The sequence below is a fragment of the Chroicocephalus ridibundus genome, chromosome 9 (genome assembly GCF_963924245.1).
Source record: "Chroicocephalus ridibundus chromosome 9, bChrRid1.1, whole genome shotgun sequence".
In the NCBI taxonomy this organism is placed as follows: Eukaryota; Metazoa; Chordata; class Aves; order Charadriiformes; family Laridae; genus Chroicocephalus; species Chroicocephalus ridibundus.
In genome coordinates, this window is record NC_086292.1 from 10,056,307 (window position 1) to 10,069,311 (window position 13,005).

The following is a 13,005-nucleotide window of genomic DNA, read 5'->3' on the forward strand; positions in this document are numbered from 1 at the left end:
TCATCTTTTGCATAACTCCATCTCTGTCCATGCAGTTTTACAGTGGCTTTAACAGAAGTGGAGATTAATGCTGAGTTCTTTGGACATTCCCATTTATTTCTGTTACCCCCTTTTTCTTCTTTTTAAAAGAATTTGGTTTAGCAAAGTCAGCAATTAGCACCCATTAAGAGGCTGAATGATGTAAGCTTAGTATTCATACGTCTCACGATCCAATGAGAACTGGTGTTTTATCACTAACCGGGACGGCAAATGTTGGCCACAGTCAGGGGTGGGTCCAGCTAGTGGTTTTGCCCTCGCAGCAGTCATATGCGAGAACATGTTTCTGTGGCAAGGCAACAACCTTCTACCTGCTAAAGCTTCCTTTTGTTTTTGCCAAGAAAGAAGAAAAAAAAAAAAGGGGGGGGGGGGCAAAAAAGCCAAGAATAATCACGTAAGAAACTATTTTCTGCCAAACCTCAAGAGAGCTGTTGTTCTGTTTCATCATCGGCTCCAGGCACACCCACCGTTACGAAACGACGCCAGCATCCGTGCAACCCAGGGCAGAGCACGCGGGTTAGAGATGCTAAATCTCGGCAGCACATCCGCAGAAATGAATGGCTACGCTGATGGCAAACATGGATATGGCAAACACAATAAGGAAGGGGGGGGGATTAAAAAAAAATTTAAGATGTAAAGCCCTGTGCATCGCCTCATGTATTTCAAACGCAGCTTCCTAATAAAGGTTCCTTCAGCCAGTGCTGATGCACAAATATGGATGTCCTCCTCGGCAGCCAGGACACGAGCCAGACGTGGCTTATCAGATCGCAACCAACTCCTGGAAACACACCTAGAGAACCGCGCTGTCAGCAGCCTGCCCCGGGGCAGGGAAAAAATGCAGAAGCAGCAGCTTCCCTGCTTCTCTTTCTGATCATGCTCCCAGTATTTATAAGGAGATCCCTGGGAATGAGTATGCATCATGCAGTCTCTGGGGACTTCTCATATCACGCAAGGACTATCGACAGTGAACAGCTCAGATAGCAGGGCACTGTGTAATGACGTTCACGCTACTTGCTTGGCAATAAAGGAAGCTAGAAAGGAAGGAAAACCCGCTGTTGGCATATGCTCCTGTAATCTGAGGGAACAGCCCCTCTGGAAGTTCAGGCGGTGTTTACACACAACAGGATTCAAACAGACAGGCTCCCCATTAATAATGACGGTTTATATAGCACAGTGGCATCTCCATCCCGAACTCCACTGGCACCGACAATCCCCGTCCAGCCCCAGTCCAGCTCCCCGGGGCAGGCTCAGCACTGCCACCATCACAAGGGCAGCCAAGGTGCCCGGAGCCTCAAGCCTGTCAGAGGCAGACTAGAAGGCTGCCTCTGTAACATAAAGAAATAGTCAATTTTAATATTAATAACATCAAAAGGGAGATGTCTGCCAGAACTTTGTAATGTAAACAATGCAGCGTACAGCAACCACAAAAGCTCGGAAAGCCAAGTTGCCTTTAACCTACTCACTATGACATTCAAAACCCATCTGCATGACAGATAGGACAAGTGCCATGCAGGCTCCGAGCATCACCCAGAGCTGATAAAATCATTTTCCTCCATTCCTGGTCGGAGAACTGTGAATTTGGCAGAAGCAATAAGCCGAATGACGTTACACAACCTAACCAGGAGTTTTTTGTGACTATTCGAACAGCCTCATGAACGCACCAGGTGCTGTGCAAACACACACAGAAACCTGACCGCTCATGCATGTCTGTATGCGCAGACACCTGTGCCAACACGAACGTACTCTGACTCCAACATGCAAGTCAAGGACACAGGCCAGGCAAAGTCTTCCACCAGGTGGGTACCTAGAAACTAACACGATGCAAAGAAAGGGGGAGAGGAACATAGGAAAGGGTGAATCCCAAATCCTCTCTAACCTTTATTCTCCAGCCTGTGGGATCAGAGACCTGAGTTTCCAGCCTTTGTTTTGTGACTTCCTCTATTCAAACCAGTTCTGACTGAAATCTTTCAAGTGTCCAAAAGAAAGGAAAGCTAGCACATCTCTTTATTCCTTCATCCTCTCTCTATTTTCAGGCATATTTATGGAGAGCAGGCTACAATACATGTAGCTTCTCCAGATGCAACCTCTTTTTCTGCCAAGGAAACTGCCCCAATTGGGCATCCAGCAATCTGCTATGCCCTGTGCACGTGCACACCTACTCAACAGCGCGTGAGCTGGGCGCTCAACGCATTTGGGAAACGTCAGACCTACTTAGGCTGATCTGCACATGCACAAAAAGCCCCATGTATCCCGAGTGCACCACATTTACTGGCACGTACCACCTCTGTGATGTCCAAGCTGTCCCGGGCTTCCCAACTGCTGGGTTCACTGGGCACACCCTACGCCTCAAGTGTTAATGGGCCTGCCTGTGGAATTTGGCAGCCTGCCACCGGGAGAGATGACAAAACGTATTCTAATGTCTCTGGAAACAAGTCACCCTTCATCAAAAAGCACAAACACAGGCTGCGTGGAGAATGGATTGAGAGCAGCCCTGAGGAGAAGGACTTCGGGGTGTTGGCTGATGAGAAGCTCGACATCAGCCAGCAATGCGCGCTCGCGGCCCAGAAGACCAACCACATCCTGGGCTGCATTAGAAGAACTGTGGTGAGCAGGTTGAGGGAGGGGATTCTGCCCCTCAACTCCACTCTGGCGAGACCCCCACCTGCAGTACTGCGTCCAGCTCTGGGACCCCCAACACAAGAAGAACATGGACCTGTTGGAGCAAGTCCAGAGGAGGCCACAAAGATGATCAGAGGGCTGGAGCACCTCTCCTATGAGGACAGGCTGAGAGAGTTGGGGTTGTCAGCATGGAGAAGAGAAGGCTGTGGGGACACCTTATAGTGGCCTTCCAGTATCTAAAGGGGCCTACGAGAAAGCTGGAGAGGGACTTTTTACAAGGGCGTGTAGCAATAGGAAAAGGGGTAATGGCTTCAAACTGGAAGAGGGTAGATTCAGATTGGATATCAGCAAGAATTATTTTAGGATGAGGGTGGTGAGACACTGGCACAGGTTGCCCAGCGAAGCTGTGGCTGCCCCATCCCTGGAGGTGTTCAAGGCCAGGCTGGATGGGGCTTTGAGCAACCTGGTCTAGTGGGAGGTGTCCCTGCCCAGGGCAGGGGGGTTGGAACTGGATGATCTTTAAGGTCTCTTCCAACGTAAACCATTCTGTGATTCTATGAAAAAGGAATCCCACGGGAGGAATGGTGTGGTGCACCCAGATCATGTACTGGTACTGCCTGTCCTCTTCTGCAGGAAGATGCACAGACAGGATCGGTTTCCGCTGTCAGCAACCGATGAAAAACTGGAAGAATTCACTACAGCAACTTGATTTTCAGAGCAGCAGGGATACGCTGGTCCACAATACTTTACTCTCTGATATTAATAAGAGGCAATCAGGTATCTGCTGATATAATTTGGCTTCTGGAGGCAGAATGTTTGCAAGAAGCCTGTTACGATAAATATTTCATGTTAGACTGGAAAAAGCAAATATTAGAGCAAAAACATTTTTTCCTGGTTTTTACCTTTTTCCATATAACAAGACAACATCATGGACAATCTGTGTAAATAATACATTTGAGAGTCCATTATCTAAGCCATACACATATTTATTTTATGTAGGTTTTGTTGCATATTTTAGTATAATTGTTCATAGGTTTAAAGCCAGGAGTAAAACAAGAGCAGACAAATCTACTACAGCAGAAATAATCAGTAAATTGGTTATTCTTTTGTTATTTTTAAATACTAGGAAAAACCCATGCTAAAATTTAGCATAATAAACGAGACTGACAGAAAATTCCTCAAGTTCAGTCAAATAAATATTTTCCAAAGACCACCACATATTTCTCTCATGCCCTTTTCCTCAAAATGTTTCCACTTTCAACAACAGAAATACAAGAAAAAAATTGCATCAAAAATGCTGATACCAGTTGTAGCAACCACACAACGGTGGAGTCGGAAAATCGAATTTAGTCAATTCCAGTATTCAGTAAACCTCAACAAAATGCCAGTATTTTACCAACTGGTCTCACTTTTGGTTGTAAACACTCCTCACCGAATGGAAAGTCAGAAGAACTCACATTAATATTCACACCTATTTAGGTAATGACAAATTATTTCAGTACGATAGTACTCCTTTTTTTAGTATGCAGCACTAAAGACACTCTATAAAATATTAAACATCCTGCTAAATTAAAACGTATGCTCAAACAAAGCAAACGAAATGCAATGTTTTGACGTTCCTGAAACAAAGTTGGACGATGTAAGCCAACTCCTTTCTTAAAATTTTCCCCACTAACGTTTCTGTTGAACTCAACATGTTTTGATTCGAGTGGAACTGTTTTCAAACAGCATGTTGTTCAGCGAGTGGCTGCGAACCAATTCTCACAAATCACCTCCATAAGTACACTAATTCCTCTTAGCCAGGATCCCAAGGCGCTTTACAAAAACAAAAACAAGGACTGCCTTCATTTTAATAGCTACAGTCATAAGGAGAGCTCCATTTCCAGCAAATCCATGCTTTGGATGAGAGGCAACAAGGATGAGAGGCAAGAAGACAAGCCAGATCTGCTGGACGGCAGCTGTACACGTCAACCCCCCTCCCACCTTTATGAAAAAGTGTATTTCTTCCACAATGGGAGCACCTAAAAGCACCTCCACAGACCACGTGCTAGCTATTACCTATTAGCTAATAACAGCACTTCTGCGGGGCGCTGAAAAAGGCCACAGTTTGCTACAAAGCACGCCTTCTGCACTCCCTAGGGTCTCAGAAGTTACTGAAGTTTCATGTTTTCTTGGGGAAAAAAGAATGGGATGGGGAAGAAATAACCTTTGAAAAGGTGCTTATAAAGCAAACCTTAAAAACCTTTCAGGAATCCCACAAAGTCAGTGGGTTACGAGGGCAGGCTTATAACGCATAAGGGTTTTAAAAAAATAAGCATACTACAAATAGCTGAAAAATAGTTTCTTCTTTAATTTTATTCCCAAGATCCATATTCACAGAACTCCGCAGGCCAGGAAAATTACTGCTGGCCAGCAGCCTGAGAACAGCTGAATACCAGATTATCACGTTTATGGATTTTGCAATTGAAATTGGACATCACAATTTAAAATTACCTACTGGAATTTTCATTATGACGGGACAAGGGGCTGGCCTGCGCCTGGCTACTGACCGAGAGAGCTGTTCGACCCCAGCTGACAATGAAAACTGGCTTTTAAACTGCATTTCCCCACAAATGCCTTGAAAGGGCAGCATCAACAGTTATCCCAACAGATTTTGCCGCTGTGTCCTCAGGCAGCTGCAGTCTGAATAGCTGTGCTCCCACCAAACCCAGCTGTACTTGGCTTTCAAGGCAGCAGGAAGATTAAATTTCGGCAAAAGGCTGCTTTCCTCCAGAGCACTGGAGCTGTGATACCCTCCAGGACCTCACAGCAGCATCGTCACAGAGCCCTCCGTGAACCCACCTGACCCTGGGAGACACCATGAGACATGGGCTCTGGAGGAGCTCTTCCCAGCAGCAAGTACAAAGACCACGCTGATAATGGCCCTGGTTGTCCCAACCACCCCCATGCCCCACACCTCATGTAGCTGGGGGTCCACATGGTGCTGGCCCCTCTTACTTGTGGGGTAATTGAGAGAGCATGGAAGAGGAGCTTCTGAAGTGAAGCAGGAGCTAAAATGAACAGTTTTGCAACAGCCCTACTGTGCACAGTCACTGCTCTCTGTGCATGCTGGAAGTGCTGCACGACACCCAGCCCATGGAAAACATCGATCCATCACAGCCCTCAGCAGGAGGATTTGCCTCTTTGTGGACTGACATTTCTGCTGCTGGATTTTTCAGCGACACCTGCAACAAAGCGCTTCTGCTACAGGATTGCTGGAGACCCCACTCAACACATAGGTAAAAACCCTCCTTCAGAACAGGATCGCAATTTAGATGTCTAAAACATATCCCAGAAGCTATCTTTTGGTCCCCAAGATCTCATCCTGTAGGGCTTAACTATTTGGCCTAAAGTAACAAACTTGTTGAATACTTTAAGAGCAAACTATAAAGCCCTGTTACAGATGATTCTTATACAAAAATACGAGTTCCTCAGGCATAAACAAATTCAAACACATTCTTATGGGAAAAACACCTGAAGACTGAGCATGAAACTTAAAAGAATATTTACTGCTGGTGAAGACAACGATGACGCCTCATCTACGCGGACAATGGGAAAGGAGAGAAAGGCAGCACACACTCCACACAATTCTTAAGACCAATTCATCACACTGTCAAGTTTAAAGCACCAAATGCTGGATAAGTCCATGAAATATACATAACAATAATAATAAAAAGAGACAAGCAGGCTATTAATATTTTTAGGAAACTGACTGATACGTTCCTTTTATTATGCTCTACTAGCTATAGCCCAGAGGTACCAAAGAGGGACTTTCAAAAAAGGTACATGCATCCTTCAGGTCATTAAAGCAGACCTGGAAAGTACCGCTCACGTGGAGCTGTAAGAAAGACTCGGCGAGATGGAGATAAGGTGGCGTGTGATTACAAGGCACTGAAGTTCTGCAATTCCTTTGGAAAAATGTAACAGCACAGTTACTAAAGCTAACCTGCAACGGGAATCATCTCAAACATCTATAAACAAACAATAGTTTTTCTGCTGTTTAAAATTAAGTAATATCCTACCATTCATTCATTAACTCCAATAGCTCATTACTTGTGCGGGAGGCTTTTGGACTGCGAAAAGACAATTTCTTACAAGTTTTCCCCCTATCCCACTGCTTTCTTTTGAAGAAGAAATAACACATACAAGGAGATACTTCTGAGTAGGTCAGGTATTGTAAAACTCAGGCATGCAAGCGCTGGTCACTCTGATGTGCATCTTCACGTAGGCATGATTCTGGATGCTACTGAGCAGTCACGAGTATTGAAATCAGTGTCACTGGGGAGGTGCTTAAAGCGTAACAAAGTGCTTGAGTGGGGAATTAAGAGGTTGAACTATTTCCCACCGTGCTCATATTACCACCAGTGCATTTTTAGCATGTTCTCTTACCTTCAAAATAGCATGTCCCAGCGCCTACATCTGAAGCGTTATGCAACATGAGCTCAAAATGCCACCAGTTTAGGATAAAAATGCATTGCACCCTCCCATATGGGCATTCAGGTCCAAACCAGGGAGGAGCTGGAAGTGGCAAGCCTGCCAACAAATTATTTGCAAGGATTTTACTACTCTCTAATGGCTGATATGGCACATCTAATTATTGTACATCGCTCTGCTCAGTCAAAGAGCCTTTATTGTATAGAAGCACTCCACAGCTGAGAGGTTTTTTCCACATTTTTCACATCCTTGCTCTTCTATTTTTGATAAACTAGTCCTACACTTAAGAATCTTAATTGAATTCCACTGAAATATTCACTAACTAGAACCAGGACTTCACAATTTGCTAATTAATTTCGCATGTATGATCCATTATTTTAAATTCCAGTGCTGAATATAGTTTGGCATTACCACGCAAATAAGCAGAGAAGCCAAGATTATTAAAAAAAAAAAAAAAAAATCCAACACCCCCCCCCCCCCCAAATCCCACACACTATGGAAAAAAAATGCTCCTGATTCTGACAACTAAATATACACAATACACTACCTATTTTATACATATATTTGAAATAAAAGTCATTCCCCCTCCTCTTTTTTTTTTTTTAATTCTTCAAGTCAGTCATTCACAATCTAATAGGCCGGATTCAGAGCAGCTATGTTCTGTCCACGGAGATTCACATGTTTTGTAATCAAAGTCCAGTACTCAAATTAAGATTGGAAAAGACCTCTGGGAACATATGGTCCCACCTTCTGTTGAAAGCAGGGCCTTAAGTTAGGTTACCCAAGACAATGTCAAACAGTCTTGCACATTTCCAGCAAGGGCGACTCCAGCGCCACCCTGGGAAACCTATTCCAACGTTGACTTATTCTCATGGTAAAGAATTTTTTTCTTACATCCAGATGGAATTTCCCCTGAGCAACCTGTGCCTGGTTCCTCTTGTCCTGTGCATCCCTGTACTTCCGTCTTCTATGCAAACCATCGCTGAAGCACTTGAACGCCGTGACTAGATTGTCCGCAGCCGTCTCTTCCCTAGGTTGATAAACATCCAACTCCTTCAGCATTTCCTTCTTCATGCGTAAAGTTCTTCAACCCTCTGAATGTCTTGGTGGCCCTTTGCTGGACCCTCTCCAGTTTCCCAATGTCTCTCTGGAACTAGGGGCGCAAAGATGGGACACAGTGTTCCAGGTGTGGCCTCACAAGAGCAGGGGGAAGTAATCACATCCCCTGATTTGCTTGCTACGCTCTTGCTGACGCAGCCCAAGGCACGGTTTGCCCTCGTTGCTGCAAGGATGCACTGCCACCGCCACATCCTTTCTGATGAAGGAGGAAAAGGACCAACATGATGGCGCGGAAGCTCTAAGAAAAGCATGAAGACACTTATGAGAGTGTATTTAGGAGTTGCAGGCAACAGAGAAGAGGAAGAAACACATCTAGCTGTATGCGAACTTCAAAGGCATTATTTAAAATCAGAGGCATGAAGCAGTTAAATACTGAAACACCAAACCATGCCTCTCTAGTGTGTTAATGACATCACAGCCATATACATTACACTTTCAAGGCACCCCACTTGTGAGCACCACAGCATTTCGCATCTTATTACAATGGCAGTAGCAGATACCAAGCTCAGACTCACTCCTGCAGGAGAACCCCGTTGCCAGGATTAGCAGAGAATTTGTTTGCACTGCTGAACCGAGCATCTACACAATGAGTTGTCGACTCCACCCAGTACACCGCAGCAATACTTCTTTATACACCGCTGCCTACAATAATTTACTAGTTTTCCACGTGGACGAGATAATCAGCTATGCTGCTAAAAACCCAAATAAAGAAAATGAATAGACAAACAAGCACTTCCACCAACTGCTAGTGAAACAGAAAGTAGCGTTTTGTCATTTCTATAAGGAACAACTGATTTCCATACTTGAGTCATCAAAATCTCAGTGCCTTGAAGGCTATGATTGGCTTGAAAACTGTAACCGACCACAAATGATAACAAAATATCCCAAGAGACATGACATTTTTAACGTCTGTTTGCAGTAGTTTGGAGACTCTGAAACTGCATTTCAGCCCTGAGATATGCTCTTCAGAAGGTGGCTACTTCTGACCCACCCCCAGAAGGCACGGTTTTGAAGTTTTGCGGTTATGCATGTTCACTTTCTGGATTGCACTGAACATACCGAAATGTTTCTTACGTTTAACCTTCCAGCAACTGCCTGAGGTGCTACCATCAATTAAGGTTTTCAATACAGTCCATAGACTTCAACACTTCATTACTTAGCACGGCCTAGTGATTCTTTCCATGCAGGATCAAGTCTCAAAAACCCCATGTTGCTTCCCCCCACCCCTCCCAACTTGGTCTCAATTACTTCAGCCAGGTATTCAATGAAATGAATTATGCAGGACTCGGCAGACTTTCAAATTGTTTAAAATAAGCTGAAAAGTTGTATTTATGCTTCACTACACTCCTGCCACCGTACATCAGCAGTAGAGTAACACATAACTCACGTCAACAATTGACGCCTGAGTCAATGCCAAGAAGCAGCTGTATTTAAAAAAAAACCCAACGAAACAAACAGAAACAAAACACCCACCAAAACACTTCCTTACGCAGATCTGCTTCCTTTTTGCATCCAGAGTCTTATGTGACTACGTAGAAATAAAAGTATTAGCTGTGCAGAGCCACTACAGGAAGGCAGGGTTGCTTCCACCCTCTGCTAAGCCTCGGCAACAGCACTGCTTCATCTTCATCAGCTGCATTATGGGGAAGCCGCTTCTTCCCTTTTGATTCTCGCAGTCCCAAATCCGAGCACCTCTCTCAAGTCCCCTGTGCCCTCAGACTCCATTGAGGATACAACCGTTTTGCACACACCACAGCTGCAAATCACGGTTCATCGTCAGCCAGCAAGATCATACTCCAAAAAACGTCAGCCCCTGGAACTCGCCAAAGACACTGACCTCTCATTCCCTACGCGACTCAAAAACGCCGACCCCAGGAGAGGGCTGATCCCCATCATTAAGACAAAGGAAGTCAAAGGCCCCAGTCAGGTGCCTCTCTACATCAGAAAACAAGGAGATTGCACACATGCTGCTTATGACCTCATTTGGCCCCTGAAAACTTCTTTAGAAGGATGACTCTCAGAGCACAGCTGAACGAATAGGGTTAGGAGCAATTCCTCTTTATCTTGATAACTAAAAAAAATGAAGCACCTACAAACTCAAGAGTCCCACAGTCTGTTCCAGCGCTCAAGAGCCATTGTCTGACCCAAACACTTCAAAAGTGGCACCCACTTCAGTCGCCCCATCTCTCCCTTTCCCCATTCACCCATTAGAAAAATGACCCTGCGCTGAAAATTAAAAGATAGAAAATACACTAACAAGCTCCTACTGAAGCCGTACCACTCAAAGAATATGAAAATAACAGCTAAAGTCTTCGCAAAAAAACCCATATTTCATCCCCCCAAACTTACAGTTTAGTTATTACTACATGCACAAGCGCAGACCAAGATGTTCTACATCAAGGGCGATCCACAATCACTCTCCAGTTCTTCATAGCAACAGAGCCCAACTGTGTAAGGAGAACAAGGCATCCATATAATTAAACTTCTGGAGGTAACGGGAGTAGGCAAAGGATTATTCAAATCACCACGCTGTCAGGTCTGGACAGCCATACCTATGTTGTAAGATATGTTGTAAGATTATTAAACACTGGAATAGGCTGCCCAGGGAGGTGGTGGATTCACCATCCCTGGAGGTGTTTAAAAAAAGGGTAGATGGGGCACTTAGGGACATGGTTTAGAAGTGGCTTTTGTCAGGGTAGGTTAAAGGTTGGACTGGATCTTAAAGGTCCCTTCCAACCTCAGCAATTCTATGATTCTATGATTCTATACAGCCTCAAGCACACCGAGAGCAGTGCACAGCCACCGATGTTAGCTTTGCAACGCTTGCAAAGGCACCACCTCTAAGAGTACACCATGTGACAATAACGTAGCAACTACTAGCAAATAAAATGATGGTATTTATACATTTCCAAGATTGTTTTCTGCAGTTTTACTGCGATCCCAAACACCACTGGATTCAAGCTTCCGCAGGCCGCCTGTAAGACGGGGTTCCAAGGCACCGCGGCTGCAGCCCAGGGAGGAAGCAAAACCCAAGAACTTGTGGGTGACACCTTCAGCAATCTTGCTTCCTCCCAGATGACACCGACAGTTACGTGATGCAAAACATTGCTCTGCCCTGTCTGAAGGTCCTTACTGACCAGCAGCTCTTAAAAAAAAAGAAACCCCTAATCACTGCCCTCATAGTTTGGAGAGCAACCCCGTGTCCCCCGCACAGCCTTTGTGGTCCCTGGTCTTGAGGGTTCTCAGGAAGATGGACAGTTCTTGCAAAAAACAGTGCATGGGAAGGTCAGAAACTTCTCTTTCCCATATGCATTCAGTAGCGATGGTGCAGAGGCTGGACACAGTCTGACCTTCAGCGCTTCAAAGTTCAGGAAACCAACACATGAAAGAGAAACACTCATTATTTCTCCAACCACCAGCAAATGCACTACTTCCAACTGCCTTCAGAGAAGGCTTTCTGCTACCACCTTCCATGACATTATTCAGAATCGCCTCTTACGTTGTATTGTTCTTCAGATTTCGACTCCTGGAAGCCAGCAATTTACTGAAAAACTCATCTGTCATTTCGAGAGATAACGAATCCAGTCTCATGACTTCTGGGTACCATCTGATTTTTTAATATCTAATTCATACTTTCCAAAAGGCTGAAGTTGCCAGTACTGGCATATTTACGTCCTTCTACTTCATAAGTTGTCAAAAAAATCTGCTAGCTTTTAGTCAGTTATTATATGCAAATCCCAACTTTATAACACCTCTAGACAGCTCTAGCATTATCATGGGTACAATTTATACCCCTTCCATTTAATTTAAAAAGACACTGAACTGGAACTGGTCTGGAATAATTCAGTATGAACAATACTCTCCTTCAATAAATCTGTTAAACATTGTTTTCCAAATCTAATAATGAATCCTCTAAATTTTATTTTCATTTTTATGGAGCTGCATATATTAAACCATATAGCCTTATGAATCATCTCCACAGCCAACCAAGCAATTTAGTAATCTTGGTCATTATTTAGCCTGAAATAAGCTTTGCTTTGATTATGTGCAAACTACTATGTGTATCTATTTCTGAACGTATGGAAGATTCTGACACCTCTGGAGAATAAAAACATGCGTTAATGACATGAGTACATTATGTGGATAACTGAGATTACTTTATAACTTAAATATTTATGATCCCAAGCCTCTACTAGATAAACTACAAAACGATTCCAGCATTCCCTTATTCACTCCATCGGTCCTAGCATTAATGTGTCCTTCGATCTATATAAACAGCAGTGAAAAAGAAAAGTGGATACCATAGCCTAATTTTTTATGGTGACCTCAGAAGCAGTTGTTCCATCGCAGCTGTCCTCCTTCAGAGAAAACAGACATTTGCTCTGGTCGCAAGGCCAGCACGAGGGAGATACCACCCGAGTACATTCAGCTGGTGCTCAGCATCTTCTGCAGAGGTACTTCCAAACACCCTGGAGCTTTGGATCGCGTGAAAAGTGCTTGTAACGGAGTCCATGCTGAATGCCTGCAGTTTAGAGCACCCACTTTGTACCCATCCACCTCAGCTGTCATCATCTGTCTTCTTCAGCCGCGTGGCTCACTGTCATCCTCCCGCAGAGAGCGGCTCCTTCCACGAGCAAAGCCTCAGCAGAACACCCTGCGTTCACTGACCACACGTATTTATATGAACAAAGCCTTTGTTATGGGTGTGCCTGCCCGGAGCCAGGGTTCCACATGGCCCATCATCTCTCCATGGCGTGA

The 13,005-nt window shown here is 44.5% G+C and overlaps 1 protein-coding gene across 2 annotated transcripts in view; it reads right to left on the reverse strand.

The window, feature by feature from the left end:
• NRK (Nik related kinase) overlaps positions 1-13,005 on the reverse strand; it is a 105,591-nt gene that overhangs the window by 85,766 nt on the left and 6,820 nt on the right. The window lies entirely within an intron of this gene.